General features: G+C 47.9%; 1 long non-coding RNA gene across 4 annotated transcripts; it reads left to right on the plus strand.

Annotated features, from left to right (window-relative positions):
- Window positions 1–1,975: 1,975 nt before the first annotated feature.
- LOC138836814 (uncharacterized) lies at window positions 1,976–27,315 on the plus strand. 4 transcript variants are annotated; one of them, XR_011375068.1, is made up of 5 exons: window positions 8,106–8,182; window positions 9,184–9,265; window positions 11,409–11,525; window positions 13,649–13,788; window positions 27,079–27,315. It is a non-coding gene; the product is annotated as an uncharacterized lncRNA (long non-coding RNA). The 4 variants fall into 4 exon arrangements; XR_011375069.1 differs by lacking the exons at window positions 8,106–8,182; window positions 11,409–11,525 and adding an exon at window positions 1,976–2,047; XR_011375070.1 differs by lacking the exons at window positions 8,106–8,182; window positions 11,409–11,525 and adding an exon at window positions 7,742–7,787.
- The last annotated feature ends 347 nt before the right edge of the window (window positions 27,316–27,662 follow it).

Here is a 27,662-nt window from a genome sequence, read left to right on the forward strand (position 1 = left end):
AGACTTTTGATAATTAAAGAGGGATGCTGACTCTCTCTGGCTACTTCCTGCTGTCAAAGGGTGTTGATATTCGGGATAAAAGTCAGGGATGTAGTCCCATGTGGGAGAAGGCAAGAAGTAGCAACTGTTCCTTGGTGGAGGACACATGTATGTGTCCTTGGATGAAGTCTGGAAGAAGTTTTACAAGGCAGGAACTGAGAAATAAGAAAAAATATTAGAGGGCACACAAATGGAAGTGTTCAGGGCAGAAATTAAAAATTGAATGACTTGGCTAGTTCCTGCATTCCAGGCGGCCCTGGAGTTGGTGGAAAATGTCCCTAAGCTACTTTTTTTTTTGTCGATTGTGGGGCTTGAACTCTGGGCCTGAGTGCTGTCCCTAAGCTCTTTAGCTCAAGGCTAGTGCTCTACCACTTAAGCTACAACACCACTTTCAGTTTTCTGGTGGGTTATTGGAGATAAGAGTTTCACGGACTTTCCTGCCCAGGCTGGCTTTGAACTGTGATCCTCAGATCTCAGCTTCCTGACTAGCTAGGATTACAGGCATGAGCCACCAGCGCCAGGCCCCTAAGCTACTTCTGACATTGGCCAGCTATGTAAGGGAGAGCATGGTAGATTGGTTAGGAATAAACAGTCAAAAGCTGGGGGTGGATAGAGTGGCTAAACTACAGGAGGCCTTGGTAGATCTCTGGATTATAAGGTATGTATGGGAGACCCAGGAAACTACCAAAGCTAACTGTCCTGAATCTAAGACTCATTTTAAGCTCCTGTTCAGTTATAAGACAGATATAAACATTAGATGGGCATGCTCATTAACTATTTTCTTTTGATCTCCTGGCTCTGGTTAGTTTTGAAAGGGCAGGCACTAAATGACTCCATTTAGGATGTGACACCAGCCCCTGTTACTCCTCTCCATGATCCCTTATTGCCAGGACTGACTTTGTCCTGAGGATCTAGGCGCTCATTGCTGAGATGGTTTGTCCCATTGACATTTGTGTTAATTATCCTGGGTGCTCTCCCTGAGCTCTACCACTTGAGCCACAGCTCCGTTTATGGCTTTGAGTAGTTTATTGGACATAAGAGTCTCAGAAGGACTTTTCTGCCTGGGCTGGCTTTGAACTGAAATTCTCAGATCAAGTGAGCCTTACCCCTTTTACTTCAAATTGAAGCAACACGGAGATCAATAGAAAATAGTTAAGCAGGGCTTACCTAGAACATATCAAGAATACTGCAAGAGTTATTTTTCACTCTGTGGGTCTAACTAAATTCAGCAGAAGGAAAACTAAGTAGACACGAGAGTTTTCAAACAGCAATTGATTAACTGAATATAGCACTTTAGGGTACTACTTAAGATTGAAACCATTGTCAGCTCTGTATCTAAGCTGGCTTACCTACTTGGGAGATACATTAAAAACTTGACAAGTGTAATAGTGCACAATTACTTTGGATACAAAGAATGACATGCTGGTTTTATATCAGTGTATGAATCTTGAGCTTATTTAAATCATAGCCAACTTAGTTACATACCAACTTTACTAACTTTCCTCATAAGCTCTATCTTGTAAAACTGTCTTTTTTCCCTCCTTTGGTCTGCAGAGCCAGTTACCAGAAAACCTTTCAAACAGTTTTGGTAAAAAGACACATTAGCATAAAAATTGACCTTCGAATGCTTTGGGAGTTTCATGAAAACCATCACAGTGGCCAAGATGGCAAAAAAAAAACAAGTCAGGATGGTAAGAAAACTTGGTGGAGCTTTATAAATAAGCAAGCAGACAGACAGTTGGGGGGGGAGCAAAAAAGGAGTGAGGGGATTGAACTACTACAAGTCAAGGAGAATAACCTTTCTAGTGGAGATGGCCGAGTGGCTAAGAGTGGAGATGAGTGACTTGAAAAAAATACCCTGGGCTCCTCTATTGTGACATTGATGGCCAGCATCTGACAAGTTGGGCTCCTCCCTGTGTGGGCAGAGTGGGGGAAGGGCTGGCCCACTTCATTGAGATGAGGGATGACAACCAACTCCCCAGTATCCCAGTTGTCTGCTTTGATCCAGGTGATTATCACAGAGTGGGGAAGGTTTTTGCCCAGTGGCCTTTATGGTCACACTTGAAGCATGGACGGGGTGGTGTGCATTGGGTGTCTCTTCTTTGAGTCTGGAGAGCAGGTGCCACTTGGCACTTTTTTCCCATCATAGGTGGCTTTATTGGCCTTCTCCTATTCCTCCTGATTATTGAAAACCTTAAAGGCTGTGCTTGTCAGATCTCATTGTGGGTGTTAAGGGCTGTCCTCAGCCTTTTTTTTTTAAAGATAAAATGAATTTTAAGAATAACCTTCCTTCTTAGCACAGTGTTGAAGCGTCATCATGAGGCAATTGAGAAATTCAGCTGGATTTTCATTAGGTCCCTGGATAATTTCTGGGATCTCCAGTGACTTGGCAAGGATGGGCTGCCCATGTGCCGGGGTGGGCGGGGGAGGGTGGAGAGGGAAGAGCATGGAAAATTAGACAAGATTAGAAACCTGAATGTATAGAACTTCTAGCCATTTACCATTGTGATGGCAAAAATTATCCAAATCTCTGATAGTACTATAATCAAAAGTCCCATTTGGTGGCCATTGAGACCAATAGTCTAGTCTATATTTTGGCCAGGCCCTATTGCAACAAAAAAACAAGGCACTTTGGCTTTATAGAGTCCTTTAGTGAGAGGACATCTAGAGAGAGTGAGGCATCCCAGGGAAATGTCCCAGCTAGGGTATGACTGGCAGCACCCATCAGAGGGAGAAACACAGAGAGGGAGTCTGATGGTTACTATGGAAGATGCCCCTATCCACTCGCAGTGCCTCTTTTGGAGTGAGAGTCAGATTCTCAATTCAGGCATTCCCAAAGCAAGTGACCAGCCAAGAAGGCATAGAAACCCTTTGGCATGACACCATATCTAGACAGATAGTCAGAAGGCTTGTAGAGATAGAGTCAGAGGGCAGTTTGGTTTGTAAGGGGGGTCAGGATGGGAATTATTCCTCAGAAAAGGAAATGCAGAGGAGATTCCTGACCCGGGTCCCTCCTGTGTGTTTGGCAAAATTATGACCTCCAAAGAACAAGACAATCCATTGAGACAAGGTTAAAGGAGACAAAAGAATTTTATTTACACTATTTACACCAGAAAAGGTGCCTTCACCTACCTTGCCTGGGCTAGCTACCCAGAACCAAAAGCAGCCTTGACCACCAAACCTCCAAACCTCCAATGGGTAGCCTCAACCTTTATTAGTTGGTTTGTAAACCTCCAAATCCCAGACCTCCAAAGCGTCAAAGCTCCAAAGGGGAAGGCTTTTCCTTTTCCTTCCTTCCTCCTCTCCGCAGGCCTCTTTGCAGGTGACTCTTGCCATCTTTCTCCCCATCATCTCTCTCTCCACAGCCTTACCCCACTCCTTGGAACATACAGCCTATATAGGCTGCATGCCTCCCCTACTCCAATGGCTCTAAAGGTTTCAACTATCACAACCCTCCCCCAAGCCACCCATTGTCCAGACACTTCTTGACTTCTCCTGACAACCCACCCCATGAGGTGGTGATGTCAATCTCAATGCCCCACCCCCTCCAGCGGGCCAGGGCCACAGGGTGGTGGTGTTAGTGCAGGGGTTTCAGCTCTGATAATTATTACATTCCCCACTAGTTTTCATGTCCAATCAAATAACTGATTTTTACATCCTTTGGGCCAAATCCTAAAATCCCCCCCCCATTTAACAGGCTTAAAATGCAAATTTAACTGATAATGAGAGGTAACCATAGAAACACACTAACACTTGGTAAGTTTTATCCTTGAGGGATCCTCTGAGTGTCTGTGAATAGTATCCTGATACTGTTTCACTTGAGAGTGATAGATCCAATACTGTTTTTCTGCAACTTTAATAGCTGATGGTGTAGTTAGCACTACCGAGTAGGGTCCTTGCCACTTGGGCTCCAATTCAGGAGCGTGATGCTTTCTTACCCACATTAGCTGTCCAGGAGAGAAAGTGAGTGGAGTTTTTCCCAGGAGTCTGGTGGGCCTCAGCTACCAAAGGATAGGCACGTAAAAAAACAGACAAAAAAATGTCACTTGCCGGCGCTGGTGGCTCATGCCTGTCATCCTAGCTACTCAGGAGGCTGAGATCTGAGGATCCCAGTTCAAAGCAAGCCCAGGCAGAAAAGTCTGTGAAACTCTTTTCTCTAATAAACCACTAGAAAACTGGAGGTGGCGCTGTGGCTCAAGTGGTAGAGAGCTTGCTTTGAGCTGAAGAACTCAAGGACAGCACCCAGGCCCAGAGTTCAAGCCTCATGATGGACAAAAAAAAAAAAAAAAAAAAAAAAAATAACATTTGCAAAGCCTGCAGAGACTATACAAGATTGTAGTTAGACATTTCTGTTAATATATCTTCGCCAAATTTCGGAACCAAAAGGGGCAGTCTATCATAAGTTATTTTGAAGGGAATGAACCCTCTAACTAAGGGGTGCATCTTGCTCAGAGGAGAGCAAAGGGGAGGAGGCTTACCCAGTAATGGCCAGTTTCTGTAATTAAAGTTTCCTTTCCATCTGCCCTGAACTCTGAGGTCTATAAATACAATGTAACTTCCAGTATATTCCTAGGGCCCTAGCTAATCATTGAATAACTTGGGCTACGAAGGCCAGGCCATTATCGGCCCTACTGCTGAGGGTAAACCAAATCGAGGAATTATTTCATGGAGTAATTTTCTTAGCTGTTACTTGAGCAGTTTTGTTTTTTTGTCAGGAATGCCTCAGCACAGCCTGAAAAGGTGTCTACTAGTACTAACAGATACTGATACCCCTACTTTCCAGGAAGTGAAGTCCACTTCCCCAAATTCACCAGGTGAGGGCCACATGTTCCATCTGGACACACCAGATACTAGGTCTTTTAAATAGGGGATGAAGAAATGTTTTCGCAATAACTGACTCAGGCAAGTTTCCCCTAAATGAGTGTTCTGTGTGTCAGTGTAACCAAGGTCTGCCCCGGGGCCTGAGGAACAAATATCTGTCCATCCTGCAGCTTTCTCCATCCTGAGGGGAGTATCTCAGTAGGGAAGGTCCTTTCCAATTCTAAAACTTCTTTTGAATAGGGAGGTCTTTTGGGCAGCTCTGGTAGGGGTATATTAACTAGTAGCTCTGGAGGCTCCACTGGTGTTAGGGTAGTCTCCGAACTGCCTGATTCAATTAGTTGTTTCCCTGAACCTCAAGGGTCTCCTTTGATGACCCTTGCACACCCACCATTTTTGGGAAGTCAAATGGCATCTAGGAGGGCCAATATTGTTAGGTTTTTAAAAAGAGGTAGCTGAGTAAGAACAGTACCAGCACGTGGTATTTAGGTAAGGGGTAGGTTTATTCAGTAGACCTGCTGGGACGAGGCAAGGGTGGCACTCCACGTGGCTGGGAAAGGCCTGGGAATGAGAGAGAGCTGGGAAGAGAGGAAAGAGAGAGAAAAGAGCAGAGAGAGGGGTAAGAAGAGTAGCACTCGTGGTATTCAGGTAAGGGGTAGACCTGCTGGGACCAGGCAAGGTTGGCACTCCACGTGGCTGGGAAAGAGAGAGAGCAAGAGAGCAAGAAAAGAGCAGCAAGAGCTAGAAACGAACAGAGAGTAAAAAAGGGAGAGTCTGGGCCTGGGCTAGCCCTTATGTAGGGTATGGGTGGGGAAAGGTGTGGCCACATCAAATTCAGATGTGACCTCAGCGGATGCAGATGTGACCTCTTCCAGGTGTCCCAGTTGCCTAGGTAACGCAGGTACTGGGTGGAGACTGCTGCGAGGAGGGTGGAGTCTGCTCACCATCCAGGAGCGGACCTTACAAATATCTCTTCAACATTTTTTGTTTTCCTCCAGAAGTTAAGGCCCCATGAACATGAGCTATAGCAAAACACATACCGGCTTTCTGTGTGTTTTTTTTTTTTTATTGTGAAAATACTGTACAGAAGTGTTACAATTACATGGGCAAGATAATGAGTACATTTCTTATCAAGCATTGTAGCCTCCTCTTTTGTTTCCCCTTCCCATCCCATCCTCCTCCCAGCCTCCACCCAATGCTCCTCCCCCCCACTACCAAGGTTGTAAAGTTCATTTTGGACATAACTTGTCTCATTGTTGCAATGGGTAAAATGGGGGAGTTTTTAAAATCTTGGAGCAACCTTGTTCAAGTCAATTGTCTAGAAAATCCCTCTTCTGGATGTGTCCACTCAAAAGCAAATATGACCTGGTTTACCTTGGCCAGCAGCAGGCTGAAGAAAGCATCCTTTAAATCCAACACAGAGTAAATGTGTTGCCCTGGAGGTAACATGCTGAGAAGAGTATAAAGGTTAGGTACCATAGAGTGGATGGTCTCCACCCACTGGTTTACTTCTCTCAAATCCTGCACTGGTTGATGGCCATTGGTGCTTGATTTATGCACAAGTAGAAGAGGTGTATTCCAAGGAGAGTGGCAGGGAGCAAGAATTCCATTTTCCCTCAGGCAGTTAATGTGAACCCCAATCTTATTTTTATTGTGAACATACTGTACAGAGGGGTTTACAATTACATGGGCAAGATAATGAGTACATTTCTTATCAAGCCTCCTCCTTCATTTACCCTTCACAGCCCTTCACAGCCTCCCCCCCCCCCCCCGCCCCCCATCCTCCCCCCCCACCAAAGTTGCAAAGTTCTGAACCCCAATCTTTGCCTCTGCTGATACAGGATATTGTCTCACTCTGATCAGCAGTTAATTGGACAATGATGGTGGGCTGCCAGCCCAGGTTGGTTAGTCTCTGCCCAAACCCCAGGAACCTTGTTTTGGAAGTCAGTAAAGGTCAAGCCTCTTTGCTTTTTTCTGGGCAGGCTTCAGCCCCACTGGTTATTTCAAGACCAGATGTAAGGTTTTAGCTCAAAGGAACTACCATGTGGTTCAGGCACTAAAGTCTATATCCAAACTGCTGACCCACACTTGGTGGAAGCTGTGCAGAATAGGTCAACAACTGAAGGATTGGGGTTAATGGGGGGGACTGATGGGGCTACAGGGAAGGGGTACAGCCACAGTAGGAAATCTGGAAACCTCCCAGGGTCTGAAGGAGGCAGGGACTAGGGAGGTCCAGGATGTGACCTCAGACAAAGGGGAAGTAAGTGCCCACAGGAGAGCAAGTTACCTGGGTAAGCCAGGTGCTGGGGAGGGGGTACTTCTAGGGAAGCAGCTGACTTCCTGCGTGAAAGCAAATCAGGGAGGGGGATGTGTACAAGCATACCCGCTTGGAGAAAGTGGCCCTTTTCTCCAGCAGACTTAATATTTCATTCTGTGGAATTGGGTATTAGCAGGCAGGGGGTGGGCCCCAAGTCTCTGTCCTTGCCAGACCTGAGTCAGAAGCTAAGGGAAAGTTACTCCTTTCATCAGTTATTTCCAGCGTTTTGGGTTTGTTTTTTTTTTTAAGTCTGGGAGATGCAAGTGAGAATCTCGGGGGTGGGGGTGGCGCAGAGCTAAGGGAAATCCAAAGTGGCAGCAAAGGCAGTGCTGAGCCCTGGGTTGGTCGATTGTGGCGGGGAGCGCCATCCTGAGAGCACACCGGGGACCACCTCGAGACCGCCTGGTTCGGGCCCAGGTCTCTTGGCAGGGCTTCCATCAGACCCGGCTGGCCCGGCCCTAGGCCGGGTGGTCGCTCAGGGTGGTCCCATACCCTGTCCACTCCTCCAGGGCAGGGGGCGGCCTGGCCCCCAGGGTGCAGCCTTTGGTTCCGGCCCCGCCCCTGCCAGGCCTCGGTAGGCCACCTGCTGTAGAAGCTACCGGAAACTCGCTTGGTAAAACGTTCCTGCACATAATCTGTTATTTCTGCCGAAGTGTGTTTTACTTCCAAGTCTTTCAGGGCACAAGTGCAAACCCTGAGACAGGTGGGTGGGGCGGGGCCGCGGGAAATCTGAGCGGAGGCGGCCTAGGCGTGCTGAGCCTTAGAGCCGCTGCTGAGGTGAATGCGGAGCCCGCAGCCTGCCTTGGACTCCTTGCCTCAGGCTGCCGGTTACCGGTCCGTCTCCCCGCCCCCAAGTGGAAGCTTACTTGGTTTAACGCCCTCCAGAATCCGTTATTTCGGGCGGTTTTTTTCAGGTCTCGCGGGGAGTCCACGGGTAGGCAGGGGCGGGGCCGGGGAAATCGGCGCAGCCGCGGCACAGTTCGCGCTGGGCCGTGGAGAGGCGCTGAGGTGAGCATGGTCCGTAGAGCGCCAGGGGCCGCCGAGACCCGCCCGCCCGGGCTGCAGGGAGACCCCATTATCTCGAGGTCCTTCACCTCAGGCCTCCAGGGACCCTTTCAGCCAACCCTTAGTCCCCGCTCTAGGCCTGCCTGGAGACCCCAGCCGGTTATTGGCTCCGGGTCCGGGTCCGGAGGTGCCTTGAGAGACGGCCCGGCCCCAGGCCCTCGCCCCATGCTTCCCTGGGACCTGTCCGGCCTGTCCTGGCCCCTGTTGCCCTGAGACTTGGGCCAGATCCCTGCCTCTCATCCTGTGCTGCCCAGCAGTTCCCACCAGCTCTTGGCCCTGTCTCTTCTTGCTTGGAGACCCAGTCCGGGGCCCTGGCCACACGGCTGGGGTTTCCCTGACTCTCCTCTTGAAGCCGTGAGATGCGGGCTGGCCCTGGGCCCCTTGCCCCACTTGCCCTGAGACCCTGGCTGCATTCTGGTGTCGGGCCCCAGGCGTTCAGCCCTCTTCCCTTGGTCCAGGAGTGCCTGGAGATCCCTGCCGGCCCTCTGTCCCTTCTCCTGGGCTCCCTAGACATGTGTCCGGCCTTTGGCTCCCAGCCCCACACTACCCCAAGATCTTAGCCAGCCTTCACCCCCTCATCTGAGATGTGCTGAGATTCCAGCTAGACTCCTACCACTGGTGCGATTGCCCCTACAGCCCGGATTGCAACAGCTGCCCCAAGATAACGACTGCCACTGGCCCCTCCTCCTGGGCTGCCTTGAAACACTCAGTCTGCCTCCCTCCCTCACTCTTGCCCAGGTCTTCTTAGATAACTGTCCAGAGTTGCCCTGGGCTCTGGAACCAGCAGGGAGGTGGCTTAGAGTAGCAGGTCTTCATCCCTGCCAGACCTGGGTCAGTCAGCCACTGGTGCTTAGAAACTACTAGTAACGTCCTTGGTAGAGAAAGCATTCACACATATCATCAGTTATTTCTGGTTTTCTTTTCTTTGCCTTTTTTACTTATAGTCTCAGCCCAGGTGGGTATCTACAGACATTAGTGGACAGGAACAAGGCAGAGGCAGTGCTGAGCTGGAAGCCTGCAGCTGAGGTGAGTGTTGTAGCCAGGACTACTATCCCGGGAATGGGGCTAGGGGAGAGCCCCAAGTACTCCCTCCCCCACTGCTTTTCCTGCTAAGTGCTTTCCTCCTCCTGGTGAGTGAGCTCTCTTTTTGAGTGTTCTCTTCCAGGTGAGTGATTAACACCCCCCCCCATTTCCTGTTGAATGAGTATTGTTCTCCTGGTGAGTGTATTCTTGTGTCTTCCTCCTTGCTAAGTGATTGTCCTCCTGCTGAGTGGGTGCTCTCTTCCTGGTGAGTGTTCTTGTGATGGGTGCCCTACCCCTGATGATTGAATGTGAGTGTTTTGGTGAGTATCTTTCTGGTGAGTGCCCTCCTGGTGAATGAGTACACATCTCCTTATGAGTGAGGGTTGTTGAAAGGATCATGAAATGATCCATCACATCTATGCTAGGAGACCACGCAGAGGCAGGCAGGCACAGGAGAAAGATTATACAAGGTTTATTAGAGGAGCCGTATTTCCCTCTCAGAGAGAGCACATGGCAGCCTCCACTCTCTAGGTAGCAGCAGAGTCTGGAGAATAGGAAGTCAGGTAGATGGGACTAGGTAGCAGCAGGGTCTGGGGAATAGGAAGTCAGGTAGATGGGAGTTCAGGTGGGTCTGGGCAGAGAGAGGGAGAGGCCAGCTCTATGGTGGAAACTCCAGGGCAGGGAGGGGTCAGGTCTGGGTGAAGCTGAGGACCAAAGGTGGGCATAATGTTTACAGTTGTTTTCCTGATGAGTTCTCTTATCCTGGTGAGTGAGGGTTGTCTTCCTGGTGAGTGAGTGCTCTTACCCTGGTGAATGTACTCCTGGTGGTGAGTGTCCTTCTGTTGCGTGAGTGTTCTTCTGGTAAGTGAGTGCCCTCCTCTTGGTGAGTGAGTACTGTCCTTCTAGTGAGTGAATGTTCTCATCCTGGTGAGTACTCTTAAACTTATGAGTCCTAAGCATTGTGCTCTCATTCATGGACTTGTGGATATTGATAACTGGCTTGGAGAACCTGGGAGCACAAGCACCACTGTGTCTTACCCTTTTGTGAGGAAGCTGTGTGTATACATAGGTGGTCATTAGCATGGTGATAAATCCAGGCAGCGAAATGGGACTGGATATTCCACTGCCTTAGCCTGTGGAGGGCCATTTGTGTACTGTGGGGTGATTTTTTTTGACTGCACTGGTTTACCCTGATTTAGTCCTGTTTAACTTCAAGTTCTTGGAAATGATCACTGTGGACATTGACAAAGGGGTCAGGTCTGCTGAAGGAGACCTCCAGACTCTGGAGGGTGGTGGGTTCAGTCCAACTGACCTGAATGCCTGGGCCTGAAGAAGCAAAGAGATGTTGTGGCCTGGCCTGGTATCACTTCACCAGCTGCCGTACCAGGCCTCTTCCTGGCTCTCTGCTTTCATCTTCCTGTTCACCTGTACCCTCTGTGCTCCAGAGCCATTCTGCCGTGTTCTGAAGCAGATATGCAAGGGAACAGATGAGATTTGTGTACATCCACCTGCTGAGCGATGGGATTAGTGTTCCTTACAGTTCTATGTAAGCTCTTCTCAGTAAGGACTGTCTTTTAAGGGTAGGTCTCCTGTATTCCTTTTTTTTTTTTTTTTTTTTTGGGGGTCTGGTCGTGGGGCCTGAACTCTGGACCTGGGTGCTGGCCCTCAGCTCTTCAGCTCAAGGCTAGCATTCTACCACTTGAGCCACAGCGCCACTTCTGGCTTTTTTTCTTTTTTTGCCTATGTGTTGCTGAGGAATCAAACCCAGGGCTTCATGCATGCAAGGCAAGCGCTCTACCACTGAGCCACCTTCCCAGCCCCTCCTGTATTCCTTTTTTGATGTTAAAATACTTCCATGAGTGATAAGTTGTCTGTTACTGATAAAAGGAGAAGTTGGTAACATTTGTCTTTAAAATGCTATAATTGATGCAAATATCTGGGATTTTATGGCCTAGATGTTAAAACCAGAGGATTCTGTTACCTGAATTGGACTGTGGTGTTTCTCGCTGCTTACTGTCAAGGGTTTCTGCAGGTTGGCATTAGAGTCTGAATATTGTACCAGAGAGATAGTTGTCATGACCACAGGCCTGTTGGTAACCTGGCTTTGGTTATGTTGTCCCTGGGTGACATCTTTCTTTTCTCACAGAGCTCCCTGAGTGGCAGTGAGGGACCAGAAGACAGCGCTGGTCTGGAAAAGCTGGGGTCCAGATGTGGATGGGTGTTCTGCCAGCTAGGCCTTCTTCCTCATTTTAGGCCCTTTGAGGTATAAGTGTAATGCGCACACTCTATTATGCCTTAGTGTGTGTAAAAGAAAGTACAATCTCTTTGGGATATAGTTGGGTTCCACAACTATAGTTAGACACATGAATTAGGTGTGTGTAGGCCCCTGACACAGCTGTGTTCCTTGTGTGGTATGGTGGGGCCATTCTTCTCTGCAGATGCTTGGACTTGAGGTATAAAAGTGACAGACAAAGACTAGTGAAGGTGAAGGATGAAGTTATGGTCCCCTGGATAACACTGGGGGGGGGGTGAGGTGAACATAGAGGAAAAAACAAGGATCATACATAGCTGCGAGGGATCAAGGAGATGCCAGCTGCTGGATGGGCAAGGCCACTGTCACTTTGGTCTGGGGTTTCTGTGAATTGGCTGTGTACAGTGGGATGTTCTGCAACATCCCTGGCTTCTACCCACTGCATGTTGGTGAGGGGTACATGCTCCTCTGTGTCAAACAGAAGTGCCTCTAAACAGTACCCAGTGTTCCCTGGGGTGAGACTGTCCCCTGTAGCTAGTGGTTCTCAGAATTTTAAGTGTTCATAAGTTTTCTGATAATGTCTCTAGGACATTCTGAGTTAGTGAGTGAGTGTTGTATAGCCCAACATTCTGTGTGTGTCACTTACCTAGGAGTGTATGTAGCTGATGGCACTTACCCTCAGAGCTGTTTCAAAAGTGGGGGCTCTGGACTAGGTGCATGACTAAAGTAGAACACAGTTGAGTGTGGTGGTGCACACCTGTAATCTCAGAACTTGGGAGCCTGAGCCAGGAGGGTTTTATGATGCAGGGCAGCCTGGGCTTCATAGTAAGAGCCTATTTTTTTTAAGCTGGGACTGGCTGGGTAGTAGAGAAGGATGACTGGGCCTGGAGCTCATTATTCTCAAAAAGAAACAAAATGTATTCTGATGTCAGGTAGAAGTCAGACTCATACTCAGCAGGAAAAAGAGAAGGCTGTGTGGCTAGTACATCTGTACGTCCAGATACCCACAAAAGCCCATGTACAATAAAGAAATAGGCCTCAGGCTTTCACCCTGCTAGAGGGTCCTGAGCTCTGGACAGCTGGAGTCCTGGCTTATGCATTTAACCTTGGGTGACCTTGATTGAAGAACCCAGTGGCCTGTGACATCTATCAGCTTGTAAATGAGTGGTGTCTTAGCTCCCAAATTTGTGGTGTTTTGTTAGTTACCAAGCTGTTAAAAACAAATACACTTTCTATCCTCAAACAAGCTCCAAAACTATCACCTTAAAATCCATCTGTCTCCTCCCCTGTGAACCTCTTTCCTTCCCTCCTCTTCCTCTCCCTTGAACTCAGCCTCATACTTGTTATACAAGTGCTCTATTACTTGAGCCCCAGATAGCCATAGTCATTTGTCATTTTTAGTTGTTTTTTTGAATAAGGTCTTGAATTTTGGCCTGGGTCTGCATGGCCCATGATCCTCCTATTTATACTTCTGTAGGTAGTGTTAGGAAAATGGAGGAGAATGGAAAAGGAATAGGCTAGATTCAATCATAAACAGGCAAGGACTGTTTATTGAGGAATAGCGTGGGGCACAGACCTTCCCGCGGGTTTGGAGGTTGTGCCGAGAGCTGGAACAGGAGCTGGGTTTTTATAGGAGGTCCAAGCAAGGAGGCAGAGATTAATGAAAAAGTCACTAGGTCATGGAAGGTGGGGGCCTTTCAGTTGGGCCCACAATGGGATGTTTACACATACATGGGATTTTGCCTGGCATCTGGGCCTGGGACAATAGGGTGGGGGTCAACACTTCAGGCAGGATGACTGGGCCCGGGGTGGGGGGGGGGAATGGGAGGACTACCACACCCTGCTCTCTACTGGTTGAGATGATCTCTCTCTTTACTGGTCTGGCCTGGAACTGAGATTCTGCACATCTCTTCCTCCTGAGTATCTAGATGACAGGTGTGAGGCACTGCTCCCAGCTGTCTTAATCATTTTAGATTTTCCCTTTGCTCACTGCCTCCCACCCACCTCCCAAGTGGGGCTTGGTGCAGGGCCTGGTGGAGAGTGGTGCTTAGGGAGTATGGTGTAGAGTCAAGCTATTTGCCTGTTCTATATGGCTGCTAAGAATTCTCTTTTCTCTTTGGGTACATTGGGCTCAGTTGAAGGAAAAGTGGAACAGACCCATTCAAAGACCTACTTCATCCAGATGGAGCTGGAGAAGATGCAGATGGAGCTAAGTCACAAGGAGGTGCAAATGGAGTTGGAGAAGGCAGCCAGCAGGAATGCCAAGAATTGTGAGGTGGGTTCAGGTGGGATGGCAGCAAGTTAGTCAGCCTGTGGGGCAAGGAGCTGTGTATAACATCTACCAGGCTGTAAAGATCATGGTAGGGAGAGGGGCTGGTGAGGCTCGGGGGGCTCTGCCAGGCTGCTCCTCTGAGGCCACTTGTGCTGTGGGGCAGGAGCCAGCATTGCTGAGGTAGGGTTGCCTGAAGTGGTGACAGTCTCAAAATGTGTTGGCTGCTCAGGGAGGCCCTAGTACCAACAAACCTGCCTGTACTGGCCTCTTTGTCTCCTCCTTCCTCTGGAAGACTTGGAATGTGGGTGTGGCTGGGAATACCAGGTGGTGTAGAGAGGTTGGGTATAGGAAGCTTAGGGTCCATGTTGGGTCTACTGGGGTGGTTACAAGGGCCTCGGCAGAGCATTTGTCTTTGTGCTGGCTTGCCAGTGTCTGCAGCATTTTGGTTAACAGCACTTTGCCAGAGGTCTTGGCTAAGTCTGCTCAGTGTGGAAATGCCTTGTAAGCCTCAGGCAGAGATAAACCATTGTCTCTGGACTCCCTGCCTCCATAAGGATGGCAGTCTGGCCTCTATCTTTATTCAAATGCCAGCCAACCACATCTTTCCTAATCAGATAAGCCTTTTTCTTTTTGGTGTTAGTATTGTGGCTTAAACTCCAGAATCTTTGCTCTTGCTTAGTCTTTTGTTCAAGGATGGTAGTCCATCACCTTCAGTTCTGGATTTTTGCTGATCAATTGGAGATCAGAGTCTCTTGAATCCAGTCTCTGGACTGGATTTAAATTTTTATCTTAAAGTCTAAGTCTCTTAATAACTAAGATTACAGGTGTGAGCCCCTGGGGCCCAATCTAGTCTTGATGGGAACAGCTGCTAATGGGTCTGTTTGAGTTTGGAATGTGTATTCCTGGCCATGGTGTGTTGTCTTGGCTCAGAGAGCTATCTCTGTTAGGGAAGGCAGGTGCAGGGGCCTAGGATTGGTATCTAGTGGTCATAGCATCTACCCAGAGGGCTCTGATTTCATTATGGTTTTCCTGGGCAGAGTCTCTTGAAGGCAGGACCTGCTTGTCTCCACTGTCCAGCACTGAATGTGGCATTGTGTGTGCTTAGAACATTGGGATTCATGAAGGGGTCACTGCAGGGCCCTGGAAGGTCCTTCCTTAGAAAGACTGAAGACACATAGGGGTGACCTAGCATGGGCCTGGCCTTGTCAAACTGCCCTCCTAGAGGCCTGTTCTTCCAAGCCCATAGCTATGCTGAATTGGGACCCATGAGTTATCTGGCCATGGGTAAGTAGCACAGGGCATTAAATGCTATTTAATGGTGAGACTAGGGTCTGAGGAGCTGCCTGAACCCCTCTTCTGTGCTTGGGAACATGCAGTATCTGTAGAGACAATGTTTGTGCCATGTTTGTCCTTCTCTGTCTCCCTCCCTGCTTGACTCAGCTAAGAGCCTCATGCATGCTAAGCACAGGCTGTACACAGCTGTGTTCCCCTAATGTAGCATGTTTGTTCAGACAGGGTCCCCTGCATATTTAGGGGCTGTACTTTCAGTTACTGTTCCCTCGAATCCCTTTTCCCATGGAGCTGCAGTCCTGTGTGTACTTTTATTAATCCTTCATCTGGGATTAGAGTGCCTTGGGTAAGAGTGACAAGGTTTCACCTGAGTGAGACTTGAGCAAGTTTCCTAGTATGAGATTGCTTCCTTTCTGTTATTCATTTTTTCTTAAAAGTGTCTATTTTGTCCTGGTGGCCCCTGTTGATATCATTTAGAAGCTCCTTGAATGTTGATTAAATCTTGTTAATTCATGTTTTTTGAGAGATTGTGAACCTGAGCTCAGCCAATCTGAATATAGGAGCAAGTCATGTTGGGTTAGGGATAAAGAGGAAGCAGCCAATCTGCCTGCGTGTGTGTGTGTGTGTGTGTGTGTGTGTGTGTGTGTGTGTGTGTGTGTGTGTGTGTGTGTGTGTGTGTGTGTGTGTGTGTGTGTGTGTGTGTGTGTGTGTGTGATAGATGTTCATATGTTCTAGAAACTTGGTTATCTTTTTTTCCCAGAAGATGCCAGTGAGTGGCATCTGGATTCCTCTGGATTTGTATTTCTTTGATTACCAGCAAGTTCTGTTAGCATCTCCCGCATCAAACCAGGGTGTGAATGAACTGTAGTCCAAGGGAAGACTGTTGGCGTTAGCGGCAGGTAGAGCCCTCTCCCCGCCCCCCTCCCCTGACCTTTCCTGTCCCTCTGTGTGTTGAAGATCACAGGTGCCTAGAGGAGACAGATGAATGCCTCTGGGGAATGTGCTGCTTCACATCATTGGTATTCTGTTTCCACAAGCGTTCTCCATTTGATAGACTCAGCGCAGACTGCAGCTTATTTTGTCTCTACAGCACCAGGAGCATGTTAAGATTGTTTCTTCATCTGTCTACTGAATGAGCATTGACAGGTGACACAGTATGTGACTGGCTTTTAGGGAAATTAGCTCCTATCCTTCACTGGCTGCCCTGGGCCCTGGGTCCTTGGCCCCGTGTGCTACTCTGTGATGGAGGGGAGCCTTGCATATCCTCAATAAAGTGAAGAGGTAGGGCCCAAAGAAGCCACTGTGGCTCTTTAGTCCTGAGTTAGAGCCTGCATGGGGCTGTATTGCCCTTTACCCAGTTTTTGGCTCTTCTCAATGTGAAGCTGTTGGCCCCACCCCCTATGACACTGTCCTCCATCACAGTGCCCTGTGCCTGAGTGTTTTCCTGAATCCAGTGACACATGCTCCTTGTTGGACATGGAATAATACCTCTGTCCTCACAGGGCTGAGTCAATGTGCACTGTTGTGACAGAGTGAATTGTGCAGGTTTTTTGGGGAACAGTGTTGCTGTGTTCGAATGGGTTGTTAAGGACAGGGAACAAATGCTATGGCCTCTTTGCAGAGGGTGCTGAGATACTCTGGCCCAGGCTACCCAGCATCACTGTGCTGCTGGCTGGGTCCAGTGTTTTGCTATCTGAGTGCTTGTTCTGTATTTTTGATGTCAGGCCCCGTTTGCTTATATGTTTATGCAGCTGGTCTGGCTGTTCTCATAGCCTTGACCAACATGCTCTTCCTATAATGTTGTGTAGGGACTGTTGACCAGACACGTGCTCCAGAGTGAAGGGTGTTGGTTGCTTCATATGGACTCACAAATCGTCCTGGAGGCTGCTGGATGGACAGCTGCTCTAGGACTGCCCTCTTTTTGAGTCCTATGTTTCCTCAGTAGTTTCTGGCTTGGCTTGCCAGCTTGGCAGTTCTGTCCCCAAGGCCATCTTTCAGCTCTCCAGTCTGGATGGCTTTCACAGCATAGTCTCGAGGACAGCGTCAATGTCATGTGTCCCAGTATTCCAGAGAGGAACTTGCTGCCCTGAGTTATGTCCCCACATACTGTTGGGACACCGCACAGGTCTGGTCAGGAAAAGTTCAAGGCAGAGGGTCTGATGATGAGAGGCAAGGTGTTGAGGTGGGGTACATGGTGGTCAGGAATGCTGGAAAGTACCAGGCATTGTGGCTACCAGGCCTTAGGTCAGCTCTCCATCCTGGCTGGAGGCAGCTTTTGTTCCAGAGCCCCTCAGTGGGACCAGCTTTCTCTGTGGCCTAGCTGTTCCCACATCTGTCAGCTTGTGGCAGACAAGGCCAGTCCCAGGCTGGGAGCCTCCCCAAGGAGTTGGATTCATCTTCTGGCACCAGCTTCCTGGGAGAAGGGGCTCTTGTTCTTACCTCCAGGTAGCAAAGGGAAGGTGATTGTTATTTCCTGTTGTTTCTACTTCCCTGTGGAAACTGTACCTACTTCTCTGTGCAACTGGGCCTCAATGACTGCCCAGTGTCCCTCTGTTTTCAGACCATCAATGCATTGAAGAGGCAGTCTCAGAGATGCAGTGGAACATGATGGACCAGGAGGTGCAGGTGACAGGCCTGGAGTTTGAAAAGCAGGAGCTGGGCCTGATGCACAGGGGAGGGGCCTGGGACTCTGCCTTGCACTAAGTCCTGCAGTGCAGTTCTCATCCACAGATTGCAGGAGGGATCCACATTGAGTTCTCTGAAGCCAGGACACTTAATTGTTAGAACAGGGTAGCATCTTAATATTTCTGAGCCTAGAACTGGAGCTCCTTCCTTTCCTACATCCTGAAGTGCTGTGTCTCCTTGGAGTGTGATTCCACAGAAGGATTATCATGAGTATGAGTTTCCCCTGAGTCCAGTGCCATTAGCTGGGAAAGACATTCCAGGGACACAAGACATAAAAATCAGGCATGAGCATGTGGCATGTGTAAAGCCATATGCTTTCCCCAAGAGCTGGCCCTCACCTTGAGCAGTTATTATCTGAAGAGCATTTTTCCTTGGAGGAAAGGAGTGGGCAGGCCCCAGTGGGCCCCTGGATACCAGTAGCTATACCAGGACGGCACCCATTGTCCCATGCAGATGAGAATGTGGAGGCCACAGTACTGGCATAGGGGCTAGTCCTGGACTTGGCATTCTCTTGAAACAATCATGTATGGTCTGTGCTGGGGGCTGGCCTTGCATATGACATACTCTCCTTTCTATAGACAATGACAAGAAAATGAGAAGATCAAGAATCTGCAGGCCAGCCAAGAAACAAGACCTTGGGCAGAAAGTTAAGATGAGTTGCCTTACATCAGCCTGCATGTGGGTCCTGTAGAAAGCTGATGGCCTTGCTCTCCTGTTACTCCAGGCCTTTCTTTTTTTTTTTTTTGTCGGTCGTGGGGCTTGAACTCTGGGCCTGGGCGTTGTCCCTTAGCTCTTCAGCTCAAGGCGAGCGCTCTACCACTTGAGCTACAGCGCCACTTCCGGTTTTCTGGTGGTTTTATTGGAGATAGGAGTCTCACGGTCTCTCCTGCCCGGGCTGGCTTTGAACCGTGATCCTCAGATCTCAGCCTCCTGAGTAGCTAGGATTACAGGCGTGAGCCACCAGCGCCCGGCTCCAGGCCTTTCTTAGCTGGGATGTGCTATGTAGAATGCGATGGTATTAGCTGATTGTCCCTGTGTGTCACAGCGAGACAGTGCACAGACTCTTTGCTGGCCAATTGGGCTACAACAATTGCTTTGGGAGGCTCACATCCTGATGATGGAGAACCCCTGGACACTTGAGGGGTGAGTAGCCATCAGAGACGATACCCGGTAGGCTTAAAGAAGATTGTACCCAGAATTGAACTGCCAGAACACAACTGAATTGTGTCTTTAGGCCAGGCCAGGCTACCTGACATACATTCAGGCTGTGCTGCTTTGCTGGAATAATGGTACCTTTAGCTCTTTCCTGTGGCTTCTATTGCCTGTAGGAGAGCATTCACACTGGGGGAGGTCTCAGTCAGCTGGCTGTCTACCTTCTCTGCTCTCTTTGCTGGTGTAGTCCCCCTTTGCCTTTTTTGTCATCCTCCTGACTTTTATCTCTCCCTCTGCAGCCCTTGGGCTCTCCTCAGAATCTTTATACAGCCATTGGTCCTCTGTGTCACCTTGTTCCCTTGACTTGACTCGGCACCTAGACAGAAGTGGCTGCATTGGGCTTGTTGATTGGCGACTGACTTGGCTGGTCTTAATATTTTACTCATCCTGTTCAGTGACTTGTTGAATCCTAAGGAGAAAGATACAATAAGGGAAACCCTGTGCTGTCCTTGAAGTTATTTGGGTGTGTTGCTTGTGCAGCAGCAGCAGCAGATTTAAGTGGCAAGGAGGTATCTTGGGTGACAGGCACATCCTGCTGTCAGGAAACTGAGGGCTGGATGGTAGTGAGGTGCCAAGAACATGGCTTCTGGTGTGTGATGGGCAGGGCTGCTCTAGAAGTGGATGACAAAGGTGCCACCCAGAGGCACTCCTGGTGAAGGCAGGGTAGGCTTCACAGAGGGCCTGTGAGGTAAGGGCCAAGTGGGTGAGCTGTATCTATGGGGTTGCCTTCTGCCCTGTCCAAATGACCCTGGTCATCTTAGTCACTCAAAACTTGCTCACCTGAAGTTTGGCTGCTACTGTGCTGGTAGGAATGTATGACTATGAGTTTGTCTGTCAACTAGAATGTGGCCAGGGATGATCCTGAGTTGTCTGGGTGGGCCAGGTGGCCTCAGGGAAGTGGGGAGGAAGGCTGTTGCCAACTGTGTGGAGAGTGGGAAGGGTCCTTGAGCCAAGGGATATAGGTTCCTCTTGGCTGCTGGAAAGCAGTAGATGGATACTCTGGAGCTTCCAGAAGGATCATGGCCAAGCTGGTACCTTGTGTTTAGCTCAGTGAGACCCATTTTGGATTTCTCATGTGCAGCAGTAAAAGACTGATTTATTGAAGCTGCTGAATGTATGCAGTTGCCTTAGCAGAGCAGCAGAGACCTGGCTTAGGGTAGGAAAGGCACATGGTATCAGTGAGAGAGATGTGATAGGCACTGCTGTGTTTCTTCTCCCAGCCTCTGCTGGTACTTGGCTGGTGTTCTGAGTGTAGATGCCCATGCTGGCAGCATTGAAACATTGCCTTATGAGCACAAAAGAAACCAAGGGTCAGAGAAGCCTCCTCTTATCTACTGTACAACAAGTTTGAGTTGCACTAGGCCTGCTGGTTTCCGCCTGGGGTCATCTGCCTTTCCCTCTGCTGCCCTTCTGGTGATTCTTGCTGGCCTTGCCTACTGTGCCCAGCATGCACCAGGCTACTGTAAATAAATTCTGTCCCAGTCAAGAAGAGAGCTAGTGTCTGTCCACCACTTTGGCCCTTGTCAGCCATCCCTACCTCACTGCCACTTCCTGATCCTTCCCCATTTGGATGGTGAAGAGTCTATTCTTTCAGGACAGCTGAAAGCTTGGGGGTACCACAGAGCCTCTGACCATTGTGCTGTGCCTCAAATCCAGCTTGTCTATCAGGTGCCAAGATGGTTCCACACCAAGTACTTTTCTTTTTCTCTGCCCATAGTATTTTTGGTTTTGAAATTAATTTTGCAAAGGTTTAGATCTCTAAAGTCATTATGTGAAGTCCTGTACAATGCTTATTGGCTGTGGGACATCTGTTCCATCTGCACATTGAGGAGTAGTAACAGCATCTGCTCACACTGAGTGCTCAGATGTGTAATGATTTTATGATGAAAAGTTGCTCACCCTGTATCTGCTGGCCCATAGAGGGCTCTGTAAATTTAAGAAGCACTAATAACAGTCCTGTGCTGAGCACCCCATTGGAGGCTGATCCAATACACATGGTCCTCATGCCCTGCTTTAATTCCAAAGGATCAGTGAGGATTACCTTTCTGGACTATGGATTGGTGACGTGCAAGCATGTGGGCAAGTACTACCCCTTGCCTGGTCCTCTAGGCCTGCTGGTCCTAGCTTGTCCTGGGGTTAGGGGAAATTTGGCTGTGGCATTAAATCCATCTGTATTGGACTTGACATCCTGCAAGATAGCTGGAAGAGCAATGGATCTCAGGGTTCAGGACTGGGTCTGCCCTGTGGGCAGCAGGTTTTCCTGATTTGCACTTGAATCTGTGAGACCAGGATGGATTGAGGCTGAAGTATGGCATAGACCTTTAGCAACTCAGACCAGCAAGACTACTTTGAAGCAGATTTGGAACATTCCTATGTCTGAGCCCAGGCAGGCACAGAATGGACTTAGCTTTGTCATTGTCATGGTCAGTTTTACATGATAATTGTTTGGTCTGTGATGAGGGGGTCCATAGTTGTTGTCTTTTCAGAAGCTGCTGGTGAAGCAGTGGAGAGAGGAGAGATTTAGGACTAGAATACCTTCACCTGTAACAGACTGTTGTTGATTGACAGATGTAGAGTGGGCTGTAGGTTGGAATTGTTAGGTGGCCTGTGCCTAAGTGCTGGTGTTGTGATACGGCACAGGGCTATTCCCATTGCCCTTCCCTTCTGTCTAGTGTTCCACTGTTTATGTTCTCCAGCATAGGCTCTGCTTGCCTTTCCATTGTGATCTGCAGACTAATAATTTCCCATCTTAACCCCTGTGTTCCAGGTCACAAGGAGGTGGAACACTCATCCTTTCAGATGAGCCATTGAGCATGGGCCCAGTAACATGGAGTTTGTTTTGTGTGCTCAGGATTTAAGACTTCTATTTCCCTGGTTATCTTTACTGATATTTTGGGAAAGGAGGCCAAGATTGAGACTGTCTTGTAGAACTGTGTTGTCCTCAGAAATCTGCCACCACCCCATGGCAGAACTGCCGTCATTTCTCTGTCTCTTGGCAGTACTTCTTGATTTCTTTTTGCCTTGAGACCTCAGAGGGTGCATTCTGGGCCAGTGTTCCCCTTTGAACTCCACCTGCAGAACAGGCTCATGGAGGCTGTCCCAGCAGGCTGTTATTGGGGATTTCTTCCTCTTCTCTGTGAAAGTTAACTACTCACAGGTATTCCTTCTACCCCTGGGGCCACTCTGGTCTGGTGAGAAACCTCTGGGTCTTGTTTCTTGTTAGGAAGAACACAGGCTCTTTCTGCCCATCTTGACTAGCCCTGTTGAGTAGATGGCATACTGGTGTGCCCAGTGTTTGCCACATGGCACTGTGCGTCAGGCAATAGGAGCTGCTGCTCTGGCCAAACTAACACAGCTAGCTGGAATTTCCACTTTGTTCTTGAGTACTTTGCAACTATTTCTATGCCCAAGGGCCCTGTTATAAGTTGGGCTGGTCCTTAGGTGGTCATTTGCAGCATCAAGTCTTATGTTCTCCCCTCCATCCTGTTCTAGGTTCTGAGTGGGGTTGCCTGTGTCTCCTCCAGGACTGAGCAGGAAGGAGGAGCTGGATTTTGTGCTTCTCTGTTGTCTTCACTGAGGAAAGGGTATCTGTTAGGGTCTGGAAACACCTCCCTGTAATCCCAGCTATTCAGAAGACTGAGATCAGAGGATCTGATGCTGATGTCTTTAAGCCAGTCAAGATAGAGAAGTCTGGGAAACTCTGTCTCCAAAGAACTAGCAAAACTTCTGATACTGGCACCAAAAATGACTAAAAAAGGTATGATTCCTTATCCAAGGGGATGAGACACCTCCCCCAGGTGATGAGGTTCCCCGAGATGATGAGGCACCCCCTCCCCCAGTGGCAGGATGAACACAGGAGCACAGAATTGCTCCTGGCTCCTGCTGTGATGAGCTGGCAGGATCACATCCTGTCCTAAGGAAGTGTCTCCTGGCCTGACTGGGCTTTCTGGGTTAGAAGGAGTAAACCTTGTTGTGGTCTTGGTCTCTGGAAGCTCCTTGGGAAGTGGCTTCTGTTCAGGGAAGATTCTTCTGTGCTTCACCTGTTGTACTGCAGGGAGCTAGTATTTTGGAAGCCTGAGTGCTGCTATGTGCAGCCCCACTGTGTCCTACTTGTTGCCAGCCTTGAACTCAGTAAACCTGGGCTCCACTCCCGTGTAATACTCTCATGGTGGAGGCAGACCTACTAAATTTGGTCTCACAAGAATCACCTTGAGCTTGAGGGCAGCCAGGGAATGTGCATAGTGTGTGAGGCCCTGAGTTCAGATCACATATGCTTCTTGTCACAGCACCAAGAAGGGCAATAAAAAAGAAGGTTTCCACTTTAAGGTGTTATACCTATAGTCCCAGGTCCTTGGAAGGGTGAGGCAGGAGGACTTCTTAAACGTAGGACTTTCATGGCAGTCTAAGTAATACAGTGTTGAGTCTTAGGTACTCCCCAAACAAATCCCATGGAGTATGGAGAAAAAAGCAGATTTTTTTTTTCCTCCTCTTTGCAGTCGGCAGTTTCAGGGCACCTATTAGATCCTTCTGGGCAAGGAGAAGCCTGTGCTGAATGAGATTGAGCATGGGGCTGGGACTGGGTGAAAGGGGTAGAATCAGGGAAAAGTTTGTCCCTCTACTGTTGCTTGTGTCCCTGCAAGAGAAGTTACATATTAGCAGGTTGGCAAGTCATGTACAGGTATGTTTGACTGCTAGTTTAGGAACCTACTCCTAAAGCTGCCTCCAAGCAGCTGCATTTGTTGCCTGCAAATATGGCCTTGATATGTGTGTGTGTTGTATGCATGTGTGTATGCATGTGTGTGCACCTGTGTGTGTGCCAATTCTAGGCTTGAACTCAGGACCTGGGCAATCTCCCTTAGATGTTTTTGCTCAAGGTTAGCACTCTTATCACTTGAGCCACAGCTCCCCTTTCTGCTTTTTTGGTGGTAAATTGCAGATAAGAGTCTACAGACTTTCTTTCCTGGGCTGGCTTTCAGCCATGATTCTCACATCTCAGCTTCCTGAGTAGTTAGGATTAAAGGCATGGGCCACTGGCACCTGGCTCTTTTTTTCTACTTTTTTTTTTTTTTTTTATGATCTTTAGTTGTCAAAGGGGTTACCATTCATTTTGAGCACATTGCCTCTTATTGGGTCTTTTAGGGGTTATTTGGGGTAGTCTGACCCAGAATTGTTGGTGTATGTTGATGTATGGCTACTGCTGGGTGGCACTGCTCCCTTTGTGATCTTGGCTTTTTGTTGTTGATTGTGAGGCTTGAAGTTGGGGCTTAGGCACTGTCCCTGATCTCTTTTGGGCAAGGCCAGTGCTCTACTTGAGCTATAATGCCACTTCCAGTTTTCTGGTGGTTAATTGGAGATAATGAGTCTCACCGACTTTTCCTTCCCCAGGCTGGCTTGAACCATGATGCTCAGGTCTCAGCCTCATGAGGTTGGATTATAGGCATGATCTACCAGTGCCCAGCTGATCTGGCTTTTTTATGTGGTCACCTTTTGCAGGCCTTCCTCAGCCCCACTGCTTTCCCACTGCTTTCAGCTAACTCCAGAGGTGTGGCTGACTGGAGTGTGAATAGTCTTTGTCCCAGAGTCTGCCTGCATCTGGGCAGCACAAAGCTACTTTGGTCTGTTCCCTTCTCCCTTGTCCCTGGGGTCCTGATCAGAAAGATACATGCAGACAAAGCTCTGGCTTCCCACAGGGCTCTATGTCCTCAACTTTGGATTGGGAACAACACTCCAGCCTAACATCATTTCCCACAGTGTGACACTGGTCATCTTTACAATATGGATTTCTGTGTCTGAGAAATCCAGAGGGATTAGGGAGGTGGAGGCAGATGAGCAAGTTGGCTGGGTAGGTCAGTTAGAGTAAAGCATGAGGAAGAGGCTTTGGACTGTCTATCTCATGACTGCTTCAAGCTGTCCTGAACACAAGGTCATGTGGCTTGGGGAGCTTGGGCCTGACCTTGAGTCACTAGGTGGAGAATATAGTAGGTATGTATGAAGCTGTGACATGGGACAGCAGGGGCCTGGCATGAGCCTGGTGTTGGGTGGTGGCTGAAGGATTTAAAGTGCAGGGCAAACATGGGCAGTGGCCATATGATGAACTTTGTCTTGTAGGGTGGTTTGTCTTGAGAGTAACAAGTATGGAAAGTAGATGAACAAAGGCAGCTATTAACTACACAGGAGCTATGTAGGAGATCTGGAGGAAAAGTGGAGATAGTCCTGTAGGAAAGATGGGGACAGTGCAGTTTATCCAGGAATGCAGCTCTATAGAAAATTAGTAGAATAAGGCAAGGGCATGCACATATCTCACAGTTTTAGAAAAATGCTACTCATTTATGATTGAAATCTGAGTGCATGGGAAAGAAGGGAAATTCCATAACTAACCGATTCCCAGTACTTATGCCTGAACTCAGGGCCTGACCACTGTCCCTTTGCCATTTTGCTCAAAGCTGTTACCGCGTGAGCTCTACTTTTGGCCTTTATTGTGGTTAATTGGAAATAAGAGCCTCATAGACTTTGTTACTGCAGGTTGCAACCTGTAGTCCTTAGATCTCAGACTCCTACATAGCCATTATTACAGGTGTGAGACACAGGGTAGTTAGAAAGATATACAGAGACTATTATATTGAATTTAAAATGGATTGCTGCTAAGATGACTGACACTGAGGATGAGAAGGTGTACTGAACATCTTCACCTGTGCAGTCAGGTAAGGGGAAGAAGATCAGGACAGACCAGATAAAAAAGGTAAAACTGTCTCTATTTAGAGACTACGTGATTTTGTAGGAATTCCCCAGGTATCAATAAAAAGCTATTTGCACTAATTAGCAAGGTTAACAGTTCACAGGGACCAGCACCAAGGGACAGAAATAGATTGTATTTACATACAGTAGCAGTGAGCTGCTCAAAGGACATCCAGTTTACAGTAACATCCTTGGCCCCACCCTTCCCTCTTGCAGTTCCCTCTTGCTTATTTTGTTGGCTTTGACTTAGTCTTTTTAAAGAATTACACTATTTGTACTCTCCATAGAGTCTGTTACACTTCAGTTAATTCATTTGTAACCCCTTTCTTACCACTATTGTGTTTACTTGTAGATTACTAGGCACATTCTAGCTACCACATGAGGGAAACTATGCTATGTTTCTCAGGGTCTGGCTTACTTTGCTTAATACGGTGGGGGGATGCACTCAAAAATTAAGTGTATATACCACAGAATTGATAACTGTAAGGGAAGGGGTGGGTTGGAGGAAGGTGAAGATGTTTAAGTGATAAAACAGATCAAGATGCATTGTATGCATAAACTATTTGTTATGTGACAAAAACTTCAATACATAACCTAAAATCATGTAAGGGAAGGGGGTTGGGTGGACTTTTGTTTTCATCCAAAATGTTAGTGACTCTTTGCAGCTTTTCCATTTACTGGCAACCCTTGTCAAATTAATTTTATCATGTCCCAGGGCTACTTTTTAAAAATGAAATGGACTTACAAATGTCCTTTTTAAAATCTATTTAAAACTAAAATTGAGTTTTTTGAAGTCTAATTATCCCATGAGATGGAATTTTAAGACTTTTAAAATCTAATTACAGATATATTTACATGTACTTTTTCAGTACCATTGAAAAGAAAGTTGAACTAAATTAATGACAGCTCTGGTTTCCTTGGCTTAGGAGCTCAGAAGAGAGTGTGGATGGGGAGGAAAGCCAGTCTTCTCTCCACTTTCCTTGGAAAGTATTTCTCTAAAAACACTATTCCTTGGGGACCCAGTTTCCAAGGTGGCTCATTTTAGGCTGTTCTCTTATCTGCTATACTACTACAGGCAGGGGATAGTTTTTCTCAACTATTTCTGGTCCTTAAAGAAGGGGAAGAGGAAGGGATCAGAGCCTCTGCTGGGCTCTCCTTCAGCCCAGAATGTGGGCTTCTAATGAAGAAGGGCTTCTAATTAATGGCTTATTGATCTGACATTACTCTTACATTATTAAGTGAAAATGACTTTATACTCCTTTTAAAAATATTATTTACTTTATTGTTTGTTTAAAGGTGATGTACAAGGGGACGACAATTATTGGAGTCAGGTAATGAGTATATTTCCTTTTGTACAATGTCTTTCTTCAGGTTTACTCTTCTTGACTGCTGTTTGCAGTGAATATAAGACTTTCTGAGATCCTGCTCACCAAGGGCAGTGGGCTGTGTGGTGCCTTTGGACCATCTTGCCTGCTCTGCTCCTCACCACAGACTTGTGGAACAGACAGCTAGGTTAAGATCTATTTTCCCTTTTCTGAGAAAAACACCTGGGGAGACAATGATTTCTGAATAACGTGTTGAGTATGATTAAACTTTCTGAAATGTAGCAAAAGTCCAGCTGAGCCTTTGTCCAGAGTAGCTTCTTTGTTGTGTCCTCCCATTGTCAGTGCCCAAAACATGCTCTGTGCCATCTTTTGGAGTCATTATGAGGCAGGGTACACGACCGACCAAAAAAAAAAATCTTTTTTTTAAAATTTAATTTAATTTTATTTGTGAACATACTGTACAGAGGAGTTACAATTACATGGGCAGGATAATGCGTACATTTCTTACCAAGCATTGCAGCCTCCTCCTTTGTTTACCCTTCCCCCCTCCCCCCTCCTCCCCCCCCCCCCCCCCCCCCCCCGCACCGATGTTGTAAAGCTCGTTTTGGACATGACAACTTGTACTTCTCA

The sequence above is a fragment of the Dipodomys merriami genome, unplaced genomic scaffold (assembly GCF_024711535.1).
Source record: "Dipodomys merriami isolate MVZ:Mamm:240054 unplaced genomic scaffold, mDipMer1.0.p SCAF_26, whole genome shotgun sequence".
Lineage (NCBI taxonomy): Eukaryota > Metazoa > Chordata > Mammalia > Rodentia > Heteromyidae > Dipodomys > Dipodomys merriami.